We start from the raw sequence: 16,060 nt of genomic DNA on the forward strand, positions 1-16,060 counted from the left end.
CTTGACTTTCCGGAAGCCAAAAGTTAAATTTAATTTGGAAATATAATCATTGACTCCCAAAATAATCACCTCTCCCTTTATAGAGCTAGCAATCTTCATTATATCCTTTTAAGTTCTGAACTCTTACAATAGCAAATCACAAGAAGAAGAAGGAGGAGGAGGAGGAGGAGAAGGAGGAGGAGGAGGAGGAGGAGGAGGAGAAGGAGGAGGAGGAGGAGGAGGAGGAGAAGGAGGAGGAGAAGGAGAAGAAGAGGAGGAGGAGGAGGAGGAGGAGGAGGAGGAGGAGGAGGAGAAGGAGAATCCAGACTTCCTTTTGAGTTTATTTTTTAAGCTGCTAGCATTACCATCTTTATTTTTATTTCCAAGCTAAAAAAAATAGAGTAATTATACCTGGGTTCTGGTGCTCTTCTAACTGATAAATGATTCATGTAGGTATGATTCTAACTAACACAGTTCATTTATACCTTAAAAGGGAGATTGTTTGACCCAAAATTTAAAAGGGAATAAAATAATGCTTTACATGCTTCCTTGTTAAAGTAAAATTTATATTTAACAATGGGGAGATCTTTGATACTCAGGAAGAGTATGTGACTGTCTTAGGAGACATAATAATAAACCCATATCCATTGTCTCCATTAAGATCCTGTCAGAATACAGCAGTCACCTTAGTTATTTAAAAGAGAAAACATAACATGAGAAATTTTTAATAAGTTATAAAGTTGTTAATTAGGTAACTGAAAAGACAAAAAGAGAACATAAAGAATCAACTTCAGAAACTAGCTCCCACCCCAAGGGCTAGGGGAACAAAAGGAAGAGGTTGGACACAATAAAACTTAGAAGCTTGGGGAAGGAGCCACAGTCTCTGAAGAGAGGTCTCTAGGCAGCTGGTCCTGGTGTCTCTGAAGAGGTGCAAACAGGCTGATTCTGCCATTATTGTGATGTGAAGGAATTGCCATCTTGGGGAGAAGCAGCATTGCAGAACTGATGTTCCCAGGAACAGGAAGCAGACAGCAAGGAGCATGTAGTATCTTCCTCCTTCTACCTTGTACTTGCACTCTAAACAATCTCCCCTAACACACAAACACCCACTACTACGACCACCACCGTATGATGCAACTTGATAGGGAGCCTGCTGGCAAAGCAGAAATGTGGTTTGCAAAGTCCCAGCCCCAGCAGCATGTAATGCAGTAGGAAGGATAGATTTGGTGCTAAGATACAAAAATGTAGTACCTGACACATTAATTTAATTCTAAGTAAAACTCTTCCAGCCTCTGTTTTCCATGTGCCTAAGGTTTCTAGGATGTGACATAAATAATCAAATATCATTGTAACTTAAGGTTTCCTATAATTTTTAACCAAGGCTGAATCAAAAAAACGTTTTGCCTAAACAAATCTGTAAATATGATATAGAATTATATTAAACACTTGAAATTTTTGGAATTAATATTTACGATGGCCCCACCTACATTTTGCAGAAGTCCATGTATGTTAGCTTTCCATCGGCATAGAAAATACCAGAAATCCTCAGCATAGAGAGAAGAGGTTCATTTTGGCTTACAGTTTTGCAGGTTCCACTCCAAGATGAGGCAGACCCATTGCTTTTAGGCCTCTGAGTGAGGGGTGGGAGAGCAGTGTGTCATGGTGGGAGCATGATATAGAGCAAACCCACTCACCTTGAGGCTGGAAAGAGAAAGAAAGAGAAAGGGGGTCTCACAATCCTTTCAAGGATACCTTCCCAATGACCAAAAGACCTCTTTCTGGGGAGCTAAAAGTCTGCAGGTGCAGGGCAAGTATTTATGTTAGAAAAGAAAGAACCCAGTTAAAGTCCAATAATCCAATGAATGATTGGCTCGGTTTTTAAGATTCTAAGTCTTCCTTTATCTACAAAAATTCCTCCAAATAGTCAATTGATGAAAGACAGCTTTATGTAACAGTGAAGATCATGTTTCACAGCCAGACCATTTAAGTTGTATCTCTCCCTTTCCTACTGAATGATCTTGGGTGAGCCATTTTTACCTCCTTAGACCTCTCTGCCCCATCCCTAGGATAGGAATAATAGTCGTACCTCTTTCACAGAGTTGTTAAAAGTATGAAATGAGTTCAAATATGTCAGATGTTTACACAGAGGCTGGCTGTGTTAATCACTGTTAGCTATCCTTTAATCATTAATTCAAGAACAACTTCCAAATCAACCTGGCCTTTGGCAATTTATTTTTAACTTAGTTTAGTAACAACAAAGCTAGCATTAACAGTGTCCTGCTGATTATAAGCAGGATTATAAAACCTGCTTAAACCCCTTTTTTATAATTGCTTTATTAAAAACATTACTTCTTCTTATTAAAAAAAGGTAACTCTTCAAATCTAAACAGGTTGTTTAGTAGGCTGTGGAATTGTCATTGCTAGAACCCATGTTGAAAACTAATGTGCTTGGCTCACTTTAATCTGCTTTGTTGTGACCTACAGCTACTTCCAAATCTCTATCTTTCTATCAATAATAAATATGTTGCATGCAAACAACCTGTCCATGGATTACTAGGAACCAGAGTTGAAATGTACCATGGAAATACAATAAATGAAAGCAATGTTATCTTGGTTTTCCAAAAGTATACTCCATGATATGTTGGCACTTTCAGATCACTTCAAATAAAGTGTGCGATTATAGCTGCCACATTTGACCCCATTTAATAATTAGTAATTTGCATCACAAGATTGCACTGGCCCATCAGCTTTCTGGTTCTCCTCTGTGAATTACTTTTTAGGATGCCTTAAATAGATAATGCAGTGAGCATCATGATGTAACTAGTCCATTTTATTAAGCTTAATTTAAAATGTATATAAAGAATGCTAGGAGCTCATAAATGATGAACATGGGCATTAAAAATCAATTGCTGATGGAACTTGAGCATAAAGTTAATGAGGTGGTGCATGTTTTCTGGTAACTTTTCATCTCTTGCATGGAATTTTCCATTAGAAACAGGGTTTAAGGACCAATATGTCATCCATCTATCTTTTCTAGTGATGATTTTTCTTTCTCCAACTTGTTCTCCTGTAATGGTCTTGGGACAAGCTACAGTCCCATCAGCATTTTATGGTACAATATGAAAATACAGTTAAATAAGTGTAGAAGGCATTTGGCATTTGGAGTCAAGTAGTAACAAAGCAAAGGAAATAAAAATGTACCTGGAAATGAATGACCTCAAAGAAAACAACCTTCTCTTTTATTGTTTGGGCAGCAAAATTTTCATTTTGTGGTAAACTAATAATGCAATTCTCATTTCTAAAGGACCGTAAAAATATATTAAATACTTTTTTTTAAAAAGCAATATGGTTGGAAGATTGCTGTGTGAAGAATCATAGCCAATACAGTTTCTTCTTGGGAATTCATTAAAAGAGAATTGATTAGCAGAATTGATATTTTTAGCATAAATTAGATTTTATTTTGCCCAAATCTTAGCTGGATATGAATTTGCAAATTAAAATATCTTCTAATGCAATTACATTGTCTTCCATTATAAATCATTTCAGAAATGAAATTTCTGCCTTTAACACAAAACAAATGCATGTTTTTAGCCGAATTAAATGGAGGCCCAAGCAGAATCTAAAATGCCTATGCAGGGTGGATTGCAATATGAAAAAAAGAATGCATAACACCTCCACAAATACTCAATTTGAATATGAGTAGCTGTATACAGAATATAGGTTAAGTTTAGTATGTTTGCTTTGAAGATCTATTTTTGTGACATGAGAAATCTCAAGAGTTCTCCTTTTTTAAATAGGTGGGTTTGTTGCAAAACGTTTGTCCATCTGTTTCTTCTGGATAAGTAAGGACTTAGGAGATATTTGAACAACATGACTAAATGGAATGTTATTAAATGCATAATTGTCATAGTGGGGTGTGTTGTGATTTGTGATGAGTTAGACCTGGTTTGAATCTTGTTTTTGTCCTTTGGTGTCTGAGCAATCTTAGGCCATCCTTGCCTCTAAATTAGGAATGAAAACCTATCTTGAAGGTTCATCCTGAGGACTGAGACATGAGGGATACAGAGTGACTTCCTGTGCTATCTTGGTGACTAAAGTACCTGAGAAATAAAAATCTTTATACTTGTATTCATGGAAACTTTTAAGGAGGACTTCCTAGAACATGACAAAATGAATTGACTAAATCAGTTGCACTTTTTTCTATCATGTTCCCTGTCTGATCTGCAGAAGTTTTGAAATGGTAAACGTAGGCTTCAGTCTCCCTTTTTACTGTGCTTCCTCTTTATTCTGCCTGTTTTATATTCTGCTTTTCTATGCTTTCTTGCTTGCTTATCGGGAAATTGATCTTTCTTATTCCATTCTTGTTCTTCCACTAGTCTGAAAGCTATGCAACTTTTTATTCTAACCACAGGAAAATAACAACTAAAATACTACTATTTAAGAGTCTTTATTTTAATTCTCTGTATAGTTTGAACTCCACAAAAATTTATTACTATTATTTTACATAGTCAATTTTTTTTTTTAGATTTAGCCACTTATTTATGGCTTTCTTTGCTATACTTTCCTACCTGCATAGTCCATCTTCAAACTGATATCATTTTCTTTCTGCCCAAAGAACGTGTTTATTTCCTTCCTGAAAGTTTGCTGATAGCAAATTCTTTTTTTGATAGGCAGGCAGGGTCTTTATTTAATTTTCATCTCTGAAGGATAATTTTGCTAGGTATAGGATTCAATGTTGGTCATTATTTTTTCCAGTATATTAATTATTTGATTCTATTGTCTCTTGTTTTTTTTCTTATTGTTGTTGATAAAACAAAGCTGCCAGTATACATTTTGTCTCTTTGAGGATTACAGTTCCTTTAAAAATAAGAACAAATTACTTTAGATTTTCCCTTGTCTTTTTCCAACTTTACTCTGACATGACTAGCTATAGACTTTTACAAATTTTTTCCCAGATCAGGATTCCTTTTCACATTATAGCTAAAGTTATAAACTTATCCATAGTTATAAACATCTTATTGCATAAACAAAAACACCACTGAAAACTAGTTATTACCATACTACAATCCTTGTACTGACTATCCTCCAACAGAAAAACAACTTTCTGGACATACAAGAAGATAATAATCTCTTCTAAATAACTAAATGCAAATATGACATTCATTTCCTTATATAGTTTTCCATTCCTACAGGTGAAAGGTAAAAAATTAATAAATAACTAAGGGTAAGTGTTCAGCAAGGCAAGGAAATCAATTAAATTGTTTTAATGAACTCTTTCTTTGACTTTCCAAAGTCTCTTGAATCTAAGAAATGATATTTCAATCTATTATAGCAAGTATGACCAACCGAAGAGTAGGCTAGTACAATCCCAGGTTAAGCAGTTGAATATGTCCATTTATTCAGAGGGATTACTGTTTAAGGATTCAGATGCACAGATCAGATCAAAAGAATTGAGTAGGGGCCTACAGACACTTCAGGGACACACATGGGCAGTCCTGGTAAAGTTGTAACTAGAAATCTTTTGTCCTAGCTGCTGCAAAGCTGTTATTCCTACCCAAAGCAGGAATGTATAATCAGGAAAGCTGTATCTCTATGCTAAATGGTCCTGTTCAAGTAAGAATTTCAGCCTGTATCAGTGGGGAGAGTCACTTCCTGGAGTCAGATGAGCACTCAGTTCAACATTGTCCTCTGTCAATAAGTAAAGAGAATGGTTCCATGTGAGGAGTCTGAGTTCTTCTAGTGTTGGAGGCTTTGTCTTTCAAACTCTATGACCACAGGCATGGTGGCACACACCTAAAATTCCAGCAACTCTGAAGGCTGAGACAGGAGGATTGCAAGTTCAAAGCCAGCCTCAGCAAATTAGTGAGACCCCAAGCAACTTAACAGGAGACTCTCTCTCAAAATTTAAAAAAACACTTTAAAGGGCTGAAGATGTGGCACAGTATTTAAGCATTCCTGGGTTCAATTTCTGGTAGAAAACAACGGCAACGAAACCTCTAGGACCATAGGAGTGGGGGTAGAATTTCAAAGCTCTAGGAAGACACAAATCCTCAAATGCAAATGGTTTGCTATGGAATACTAATAACAATGACTAAAACATGCACACTCAGAACTATTGAAATGAAATTTCAGGACATCCAAGGGTAAAGAGAAAATATTTTGACAGGAGATTAGAAAACCTTCTACAGAAGAAAAATGATTAGGTTATTGACAAAGGAATCAGACTCTAATTGCAGTATGTAGCCAGAGAAGCAATGCCTTCGAGTTTCTGTGGACTAGAATTTCTACCCAATCATTCCACCAAGAAGGAGAACAGAACAATAACATGACAAACATGACCTAAGAATGTTTATCTTCCATATGTCTTGAGAACATACTTCATAAAGTGCTTCCAGTAAAGTGAACAAACATAAAAAAGAAGATGTGGACTCCTGATGTTTTCTAACACTGAACAGTCAAAAGAAATCCTAAGGGACTAACACTACAGAAGCTGTAGATAAGAGCTTCCACTGACTAGAGGGAGGGAGTGGGAACCGGAACCAGAACTTGGTGGAAACTGAGCCTACACAGCAGATTATTTACCCTCAGAAAGAACGTAAGGAAATATGGGAGAATTTTAGGTATTGGAGGAGGGGGAGATGATCACAAACTACAGAGGGACGAAAGTCACTAAAGAGGAAATGTACTCTCAGCATATTTGGGTATATGATTAATAATATTCTTAAAGTTATAATAATGCAATTGTGTTAGATTTTAGAACCAATCATTAAGTTAAGCAGAGATGTGACTAGAGTTAATTACCAAAGAAACTCATAGGAGAAGGAGGCAGGATGGAGAGTAAAAGGTGAAGAAATAGCAGAAGTGCTAACAATTTATCACAGAAGGTAGGAGGCAAGATAGGGCATCCATACTGAAGAGACAAGAAATGAAACTTAATTCCATTAAAGTGATGAGGAAAACAAGAGAGGCACCAAAATTTTGTGGAACCAATTGGAAGGATGAGAAAAGAAAAATCATACAAGGAAAATAAGATTTCATGTATAATAGTAGGTCATTAATAGATAATATCTGAAATTGGTAAGTAAAAAATGCCAGCATTGTAAATTGTAAAATAAAATTATTTACAAACATGGAGTCAATTACTGGAAGAATTAAAAAATTAAATAGTTTTCTCTTTGGTGGGAAATACTGAAATAAGACTGTTTCAGTATGATTTGATTCCTTTCATGTATTTCAAAGTTGTATTTAAAGTAGGAAAGATTTTAAAACACATTTATGCCAAAATTTCAGAAAATAGGAAAAATCTCAAACACATGGACCATAGATAACTACCATTAACATTTCACTTAGGATGGTTTTAAATTTGTTTTACTACTCGTAAAGAATCCAGGTATTTATACTATTTATTCATACCCTATTTATTCACAAAAACCTATTGTTTCTCTGTATTTAGTCTTATGTTGATTTCAGTAGAGTTTTGGTTTTCTTTTTTACATGCCCTAAACATTTCTGATTATTGTTATAGTCTCTACTTCTGTTTGTAGTTGGTAGAAAACTATTTTTAAATCTATTGGAAGCTAGTTTTTGCTGATAAAAGGGATGTTTAAACAGAAAGACCCTAACCACCCCTCCCCCCAAATTTTTTTTTCAGATAATAAATACAGACTTCAAAGGCAGATAAAGAAGGAGAATGCCAAAGAGGAGGGTCAAGAACAAGTCATATGACTCTTGAATCCCCCACCCCCCACCTAGGATATAAAGCATTCTTGAATTGTGGATTAAGGATAGATTTGTGAAAAGGATCCTTGGAGAGGGTTGTTCTAATGTGGTGCCTTTACTGAGGGAACAATGAGGGTATCCACCCCTCAACTCAAATCCTGGTGAAAGGACCTCAGTTGAATTCCTCAGAGAAACTGGTACATGGTTCTGCAGTTGACAGACACAATGGACTGGTGTTGAGTCTTGCCTGAGAAATCTGAAGGACCAGAAAAGGACTAGCCGGCTGCTGAGAAATAAATTGAAGATATTTATAGCTGCATAGCTGCAGATCTATACACATGCCCAGACTTATCAGGGCAGGGTTTCACCCAGTTTTCCATGAACTAAAGGAAGGACATGAACAGAGTACTGGGATATGGCCAGGTAGGCCCATGAAGACCCCCTCAACCCAGAAAACCAAACCAACCTCAGTAGAGAAAAGCTGGGGCATCAGATGAGTCCTAAAAGATGGAAAGAATACAGTAAATAAGTGCATATATGTGGCAAATCCCCAGTAACAGGAGTATCAGTGCAGGATGTGCTGCAAATTGTAACCAGAGCCAGCTCACCATAGTGCTAGTCATGTTGAAAATTTCCTGCCTTCCTTACTCTCCTGCCTCCTCTCTACTCCTCTTGTATCCCTGGAAGAGTCAAATAATGAAGCTGAGAAAAGAAAGAAGCTACTCCTATTCCTTTTCCTAGTTAGAGGAGGTAGAAATAGCTGTGATTTAGATGAAACTGGAATCTTGGACCATTGCATGGGAATGGTTGTTCTCCTTACTAAACTGAACTTGAATATTCATTGAGCTTGCACAAAATAACTAAATCTCTCAAATTTAAAGAGGGATTTAGATAACTAACACAGCCCTTAAATCTCTAGTCCTTCTCATTTGGTAAGCCTTACTTTGAGGACAGAAAGTCCACATGGGAACTGCTCAGTGGGACATCAAAGCTTCTTTATAATTACGCTTCATAGGTCACATACCAGTTGTGCTACTCTACTGCAGGAATTCCATAAAAATGTCTACTGTTTTTCTCCCTTACTCTTAAAACTTCTCTGCATCATTATCTCCAAATGCCTATTGCCATCAGCTGGCTTTTGTACCATTGTCTCCAAACTGAATTCTCTCACTTTACCCAACTCCCAAGTGATATCCACTTTGTCTGTTGACTTGGTTTTCATTTCTGTTTCTTTCCGAGGAGTCAAGTCTTGGCTCATGGTTATTTGTCCCCTCATCCAATCCAGCTAAGTTCCTGTGGCAAAACATTTAATATTATACCCCTCTCACTGTCCATACTAACAGAAATATGTAATACCTTCCCCTCTAATTCCTGAAATCCTTGGTTTTTCTCTCACCCTGAAACTATGACCTAACAAGACATCCTGATTATTTCAGGGTTCCACAGCTGAGCTTTCCCCTCCATTTGTGACCAGTTTCAGGTTACGCAGGACCCTCACTCCACACCCCATTCTAAGCTTGGCTGCACTTCCAGCTGCAGTAGTCACTTTGAAAAATAAGAATGGACCCTGGAGCACAACAGTATCTGAACCCCATCTCTTGCCTTCTCAGGACTGAAAAGAGGCTTCCAAATTTTTTGTTTCAGCCTAGGTCTTCCAGAACTGAGATGTGAAGTCTGGTCTAAGGTAAACAAAGCATCCCTTTCAGAACTACTGAGCCTGCTCCTCAGAACAATACCAAGGAAGTTTGGCACCCTGCAGAGCATTCCCATTCACTATTGGGTACCAAATTCATGGAGCAGCAGAACACAAGGCTTTATTTCATTTGAAGTTTTATATAAAGAGATGTAGAGGGAAGTCCCTGTCCCAAAGAATTCCTGAGCCTCATGGTAGGACTTAGATTTAGTGGCCCCACTGGAAGGATATGATAGGATATGGTTCCCTCCTGTGGAATTGAGTCATTTCTTAATGTTGGGTAACCCAACCCTGTGATATATCTCATAAAAGGTTCAGGGGTGGGAGTAGGGGATGATGTCTCCAGTGTGGAATTCTGGGTCATTTTTAATATTTAACTATTCTTTAGGATCCAGTTACTAAATACCATGAAAAGAGAAGAATCCCACATAACTAACAGAGCTCCTAAATCCCTAGTCCTTCTCATTTGGTAAGCCTCACTTTGAGGACAGAAAGCCACATGGGAACTGCTCCGTTCCTCGCAGATACTGGACATGCTGCTCCCCTTCCAATTTTGCTGAAATGTCACTACCTATATACAATTTAAAAAAATAATTAATTAAAAGAAAGAAAAATCATCTGAGTGCAGTGGCATGGCGTCTATAATCCCAGCTACTCTTGAGGCTGAGGCAGGATGATCCAAAGATTGAGGCCAGCCTAGGAAAATTAGTAAGATGCTGTCTTAAAATAGAAAGGGGAGAGGATATAGCTCAGTTTTTGCCTAGCATGTTCAAGCCCTGGGCTCAATCTCCAGTAACTAACACACACACACACACACACACACACACACACACACAAACACAGAGAAATCACCCGTAAGATAGTGCATAGTTTGCAAGAGTGCTACTTATTTCACTTTTGTACTTAAGACTTTTTATCCTATTTTCTACTCTATTTGAATATATTCAAATAGAGTAGAAAATATATATATATATATTCCTATGTTCCAGTAAAGCTTAGGTGGCAAGTTCTTGCCTCTAGTGACTTAGTGATTTTGTATAGCTTTGTTTACCAAGTCTAGCCCTCTAGATCTAGTTCCCCACCAGATCTAAGGTCCTCCCCTCTGCCTGCCATAATCTTTCCATCTTAACTGAACAGACAGTTCAGTTAAGCTGCTATACACATTTTCCATGCTTCTCCTCCACTTAGCCTGCCTCCTGATACAAGTCTGTGATTCATACTTAACATGAGAAAATCCTTCTCATGCCAGATTTTTACCACCACCACTGTCTGTCTACCTTGCGAAGGTAACTAATGTATTTTGAAACTAGCATGTTTTTAACCCAAGTGGAAATGTTTTTTAAAATCACAAATAGCTGAAGAGAGAGGATGAGTAATGGCTAGAGTCTGGAAACTGCCAAATCACAAAGGCATATATGATGTACTATTCTTGATGGTGAAAGCTGTAGGAAGTGTAGAGATCACTTTGGAGAAAATATGGAGGTTATATTTGAGCAAAACAAATCTTGAGAACAGAGGGGAAAAAAAGATCAGTTATAACAGTATCTTGTGGGGAAAATGATGAAGGCCATTATAAGGGAAAGGCAGTAGGAATGGAAACAAGGGGATGGCTACATAAAATATTAGGAAAAAGAATTGATAGGACTTGGAAACTAATGGGATGTGGATATGAAGAAGAGGGAGAGTAAAGGATAAAGCCCACCTTTAGGTTTGAGTAATAAATTGGGAGTGTATGTGAGTGTTCTGGTCACTCGTGTGGTCAATTGGTCACTCGGCTACCTCAGTGTGGGGGGTGGGTAGAGACACAGAGTCAACACACAGACACCGGGAGCTGGTGAGAGCTGGCAGGTGACAACCTCAGCCGATGTCCAGTAGCTCATTTAATGCCGAAGTGATTACAATTGAAATAGAATGCATCTTCCAATCATACATAAGCAAGCAGGTTATACAACATCTAGAAACCAATCATTTTATGATTAATGTAGCCAGATTATGAGGAAGCTCTAAATATTGCTACGCAGTGGAAAGCAGTATGGAAAGATCTTTGGCCTTAGGGGAGGGGATCTTACAAGTCGGGGGTTTCATGCCCTGAAGCACCTAACTCTCGGTTCCTGGCCTTGTAGCTTGGCAACGCTGACCTCAAGCACTGAGGATGTGGTTTCACTGACGGCTCGTTAGAGCAGAGTGCCCCGTCCTGCAGGTGTTCCTGTCAGGCCTGGATGAGCGAAGGTTTTCCTAGCACTCTGTTCTGCTCATAGCTGCTAGCTGCAAACTGAAAGTTATTCCAACAAGGGTACATGAATGGGAATAAAGCAATTTAGAGAGTAAATTAGGGCTCTGATTTGGACTCGGGGAGATCGAGGCACCTATAAAATGAAATGTTCAGTACCTAACTGAGAACATGTGCCTGGAGTGCCATAGAAATATCCAGGCTGAGATAAACATCTGAGAGTAATCGGTGTAATGTAACTGAATTAACAAATGTGGTAAAGATACTGGAAGTGGGTGATGGATGGGCAGAGGAGGAGTTGGGAGTGCAGTTAATACAGTAAGTAGGGACAGAAGGTCTGGCAAGACACACTAACATATCAAAGCATGTGCAGAGAAAGAGCAGGAAATCAAGAATAATATCAGAGGGCTGGGATGTAGCTCAGTGACAGGATACTGGCCTAGCTTTTGCAAGGCCCTGGGTTGGATACTCAGCACCACACACACACCGTAATACAGAATCTAATGAGAGAAAATAGAGAAAGGAAGAAGTTAAATGCTCTAGAGATCAATTAAGATAAAACTATCTGACAACATGAAAATTACTGTAAAGTCAATAAGTACACTATCAGTGGAGTGTTGTTGATGGAACTCCTATTGTCATGTATATAAGATATAGTGGAAGTTGGAAAATTGAAAACTAAGTGTAGGATACTCAAGTAATTGGTATGAGCAAAAGCTATACAAAGATATGTGTAACTTTGAGGAAGGATTTCACTACACTTGAGGATGTGCATAACATATTCTGAGGGGAGAGTGCCAGTGGAGACATTAAAAATACTTAAAACCACTCTAAGATACCATCTCACTCCAGTAAGAATGGCAGTCATTATGAAGTCAAACAATAACAAGTGTTGGTGAGGATGTGGGGAAAAGGGTACACTTGTACATTGCTGGTGGGACTGCAAATTGGTGCAGCCAATTTGGAAAGCAGTATGGAGATTCCTTGGAAAGCTGGGAATGGAACCACCATTTGACCCAGCTATTCCCCTTCTTGGACTATACCCAAAAGACCTAAAAAGAGCATACAACAGGGACACAGCTACATCAATGTTCATAGCAGCACAATTCACAATAGCTAGACTGTGGAACCAACCCAGATGCCCTTCAATAGATGAATGGATAAAAAAACGTGGCATTTATACACAATAGAATATTACTCAGCACTAAAAAACAACAAAATCATGGCATTTGCAGGGAAATGGATGGCATTAGACCAGATTATGCTAAGTGAAGCTAGCCAATCCCTAAAAAACAAATGCAGAATGTCTTCTTTGATATAAGGGGGATGACTCAAAACAGAGCAGGGAGGAAGAGCATGAGAAGAAGATTACCATTAAATAGGGATGAGAGGTGTGTGGGAATGGGAGAGAGAAGGGGAATTGCACGGAAGATGGTAGGAGACCCTCATGGTTATGCAAAATTACATATAAGATGGTGTGAAGGGGGAAGATAAAAGAGAGAGAAACCCTGTCACAGTAGATTGGGTAGAAAGAGGTGATGGGAGGGAAGGGAAGGGGAGAGGAGGGGGGATAGGAAGGGCAGCACAATACAATAGACACTAGTATGGCCCTATGTATAAACGTGGCTGTATAACCAATGTGATCCTGCAATCTGTACACGTGGAAAAATAAGATTATGTACCCCATTTGAATCAAATGTATGATATGTCAAGATCATTGTAATGTTTTGAGCAACTAATAAAAAAATTTAAAAAAATACATAATTTGATAGTATTAAACAATAGTGTTTAAAACATTTGGAGATAAGCCTGAGTCTCAGACCCATTTTGGTCTTAAATTGGTTTGAGACCCAATTTCTTAAAGCTGTGTCATTTTGGAAAAATATCTAAGTTCATTAACTCATTTTCCTCATTTGTAAAACAAAACTATATCTACCATAAAAGATGGTTGAGAGGATTTAATGAAATTATATAAAAAGTGCTTAGCACAGAGCCTAGAACATAGTATATACTCAGTAGACAATAGTCATGGTCATTTTTATTATTATGGTTAGCTATTTTATATGGAAAGAAAAGAATCCAAAGGTACAGGTTGGCAAGAAAGAGGAATATCTCTTCAAATTAGATAGAATATGTATCAATGCACATGGATGTGATTATAAATTAAAATACATGCTTTAAAAATCCTTAGCAATACTTAGGTGTGCAGCTCAAGACATCATTGTAAGGACTCTGAAGAACCTAGAAATATTATAAAACGAAACTAAAAAGGTATCCATCTGAAATTTCATTTTTATATATAGACATATATGTATATATGTACATGTGTGTCTATATACATATATAAACATATGCAACAAAATGTTTCAGTGAAAATTCATTGTGCTCTTTTTCATTTCAAGTCATAAAAGAATTTTTTCATGTCCTGTGTGGAGTATCATTAACATCTAACATTGTATGTAGATTCTTCAATGTTCTGGGATAAGGAGGGTAAAAATATAAAGGCCCATTGCAAGATTAAAATTGCTCTTAAGTATTATGTTTGATATTAAAAGTTAATGCAAATTTTGCTCATCAATACATTGGTATATTTTTTAATATAAAAATACTTTTACTTTACATATATGGAGTAAACATTGCTGGTCTAAGAAGGTTTACCATGTTCCTCACTTATTCCTGGCACGATGCAAAAAATCTTTAATTTGGATAATCAGTTTCTTAGATCTGCACCAAACAACAGTGACAAAAGTTTACTAAAATTATCTACCTCTTCTAGTTATTCTAAATTTAGACTAAAAAATATTGTGAGGTCACCACACAAAATGGTCAATTAGATTTTTTCAATCAAATGACTTTTATAAATAGGTATTTAAAAAACAAAAATCCTTTCTATTTAACCCATAATTTTCCATTTTGAATCCACTTTGGTCAAATAATAGTTCCTAATAAACATAAATGTAGATTATCAACAAAATGTCACTCAAAGCAGTTTTTACTTAGATTTCATTATTTCACATTTTATTTCTATATATTACAATTAGTGAAGGTGGAAAGTATTTTTATAATGAGATACTTGTAGTTTCCCTAGCTTTTTCTTAAGCTATTGGTTAATTAACACAAAGAGTTTTCTGACTTGATAAACTTAGTTGTCATAGGCACAGCCAATTTCTGTATTCATCTGTCAGAATTTTAATGAGTTCCATTTGTGATAAATCTCCACTCTAAATGTAATAATGAGGAAATGAATGAAAAACTCAATCTTATTGAGTCATGATAAAAATGGATTCAACCCAGAAAAAGCAATTTATGGTGACATCAGCTATGTTTTCATCAAATAGGTGTGAGATAGGTTTCTCTTCCCTAATGTTGACATTTGCTACCCTTTAAAAATCAAATGAGAGGTTTCTTTCCCTTGCTCAATGAGGATCTTCAAATAATATCCATTTAATTCAAGTTATTCCAATTTCTCCTTAGAATTTTAAATTCATTTACTAAAAAAGTTTTTATTAAATGCCTACTATGGGCAAGGCACTCTTCTGGATAACTGTGTACAAAAATACCAAGATATGTAGGCCCCTAATTAAAAAAGATGACAGTCTAATAGTCCAATAGAGACATCAAAAGTACTGACACATCTAACTCCTTTGAACATTTTCTCTCAAGTATATCTATAATCACATTCTTTAAACCATTTTCTTCTGGTACACACAATATTAACTACCACATAATATCTGGAAAGGTAATATTTTCTTCAAGACTAACCTCTAACTTTAAAAGAATACATATTAAAAGAGCAGTACCCAAAACAACAAATATATGTAAGCCAAAATTATAAATACAATATACTTATGTTCTAATGAAGATTTGACTGATAAATTTGTCTACTAATGCATTAAATATAAAAGTATTTGAATTAGTTTTTAAAGCATAGAATTTATGAAAACGCTGATTATTTAAGTCTTCTAAAACAGTTCTTTTCCATAGAATTTGGAATTTATTAAGTACAGCAAGGTAGAATTCTATGGAAAGATAAATCTAATTTTCCTAAGAAGGAAAGGTTTAGACCAAAGCAAACTAAAACATTTCAATGAATTAATAACAGCACTGAAAAATCATAGGGAGAAAAAGAATGTGGCTCTTAATGTATCATATAATGGTGTATACTTTAAAAAGATCTCTTCAGAAAATAGTACTTCTGTGATTTTAACAAGGAATTATATAAGGAACCAAATTATGTCTCTTTTTAGCAGAAAGGTAAAGGTTTGCCCTAAAATAATTTCTTTTACTCCAAATAACTTCTTCACGACATATAAAATTGGCAAATTAGTCTTATTGTTGAACTATTTTTAATTTTCAGATCAAGTTAACCAATTTATTCTTTTTATGCTATTTATTTTTTACACTGTTAAACTAAATAATGTTTTAAAGTTGGCAGCTTC

Source organism: Callospermophilus lateralis, chromosome 1, assembly GCF_048772815.1.
Source record: "Callospermophilus lateralis isolate mCalLat2 chromosome 1, mCalLat2.hap1, whole genome shotgun sequence".
NCBI lineage: Eukaryota > Metazoa > Chordata > Mammalia > Rodentia > Sciuridae > Callospermophilus > Callospermophilus lateralis.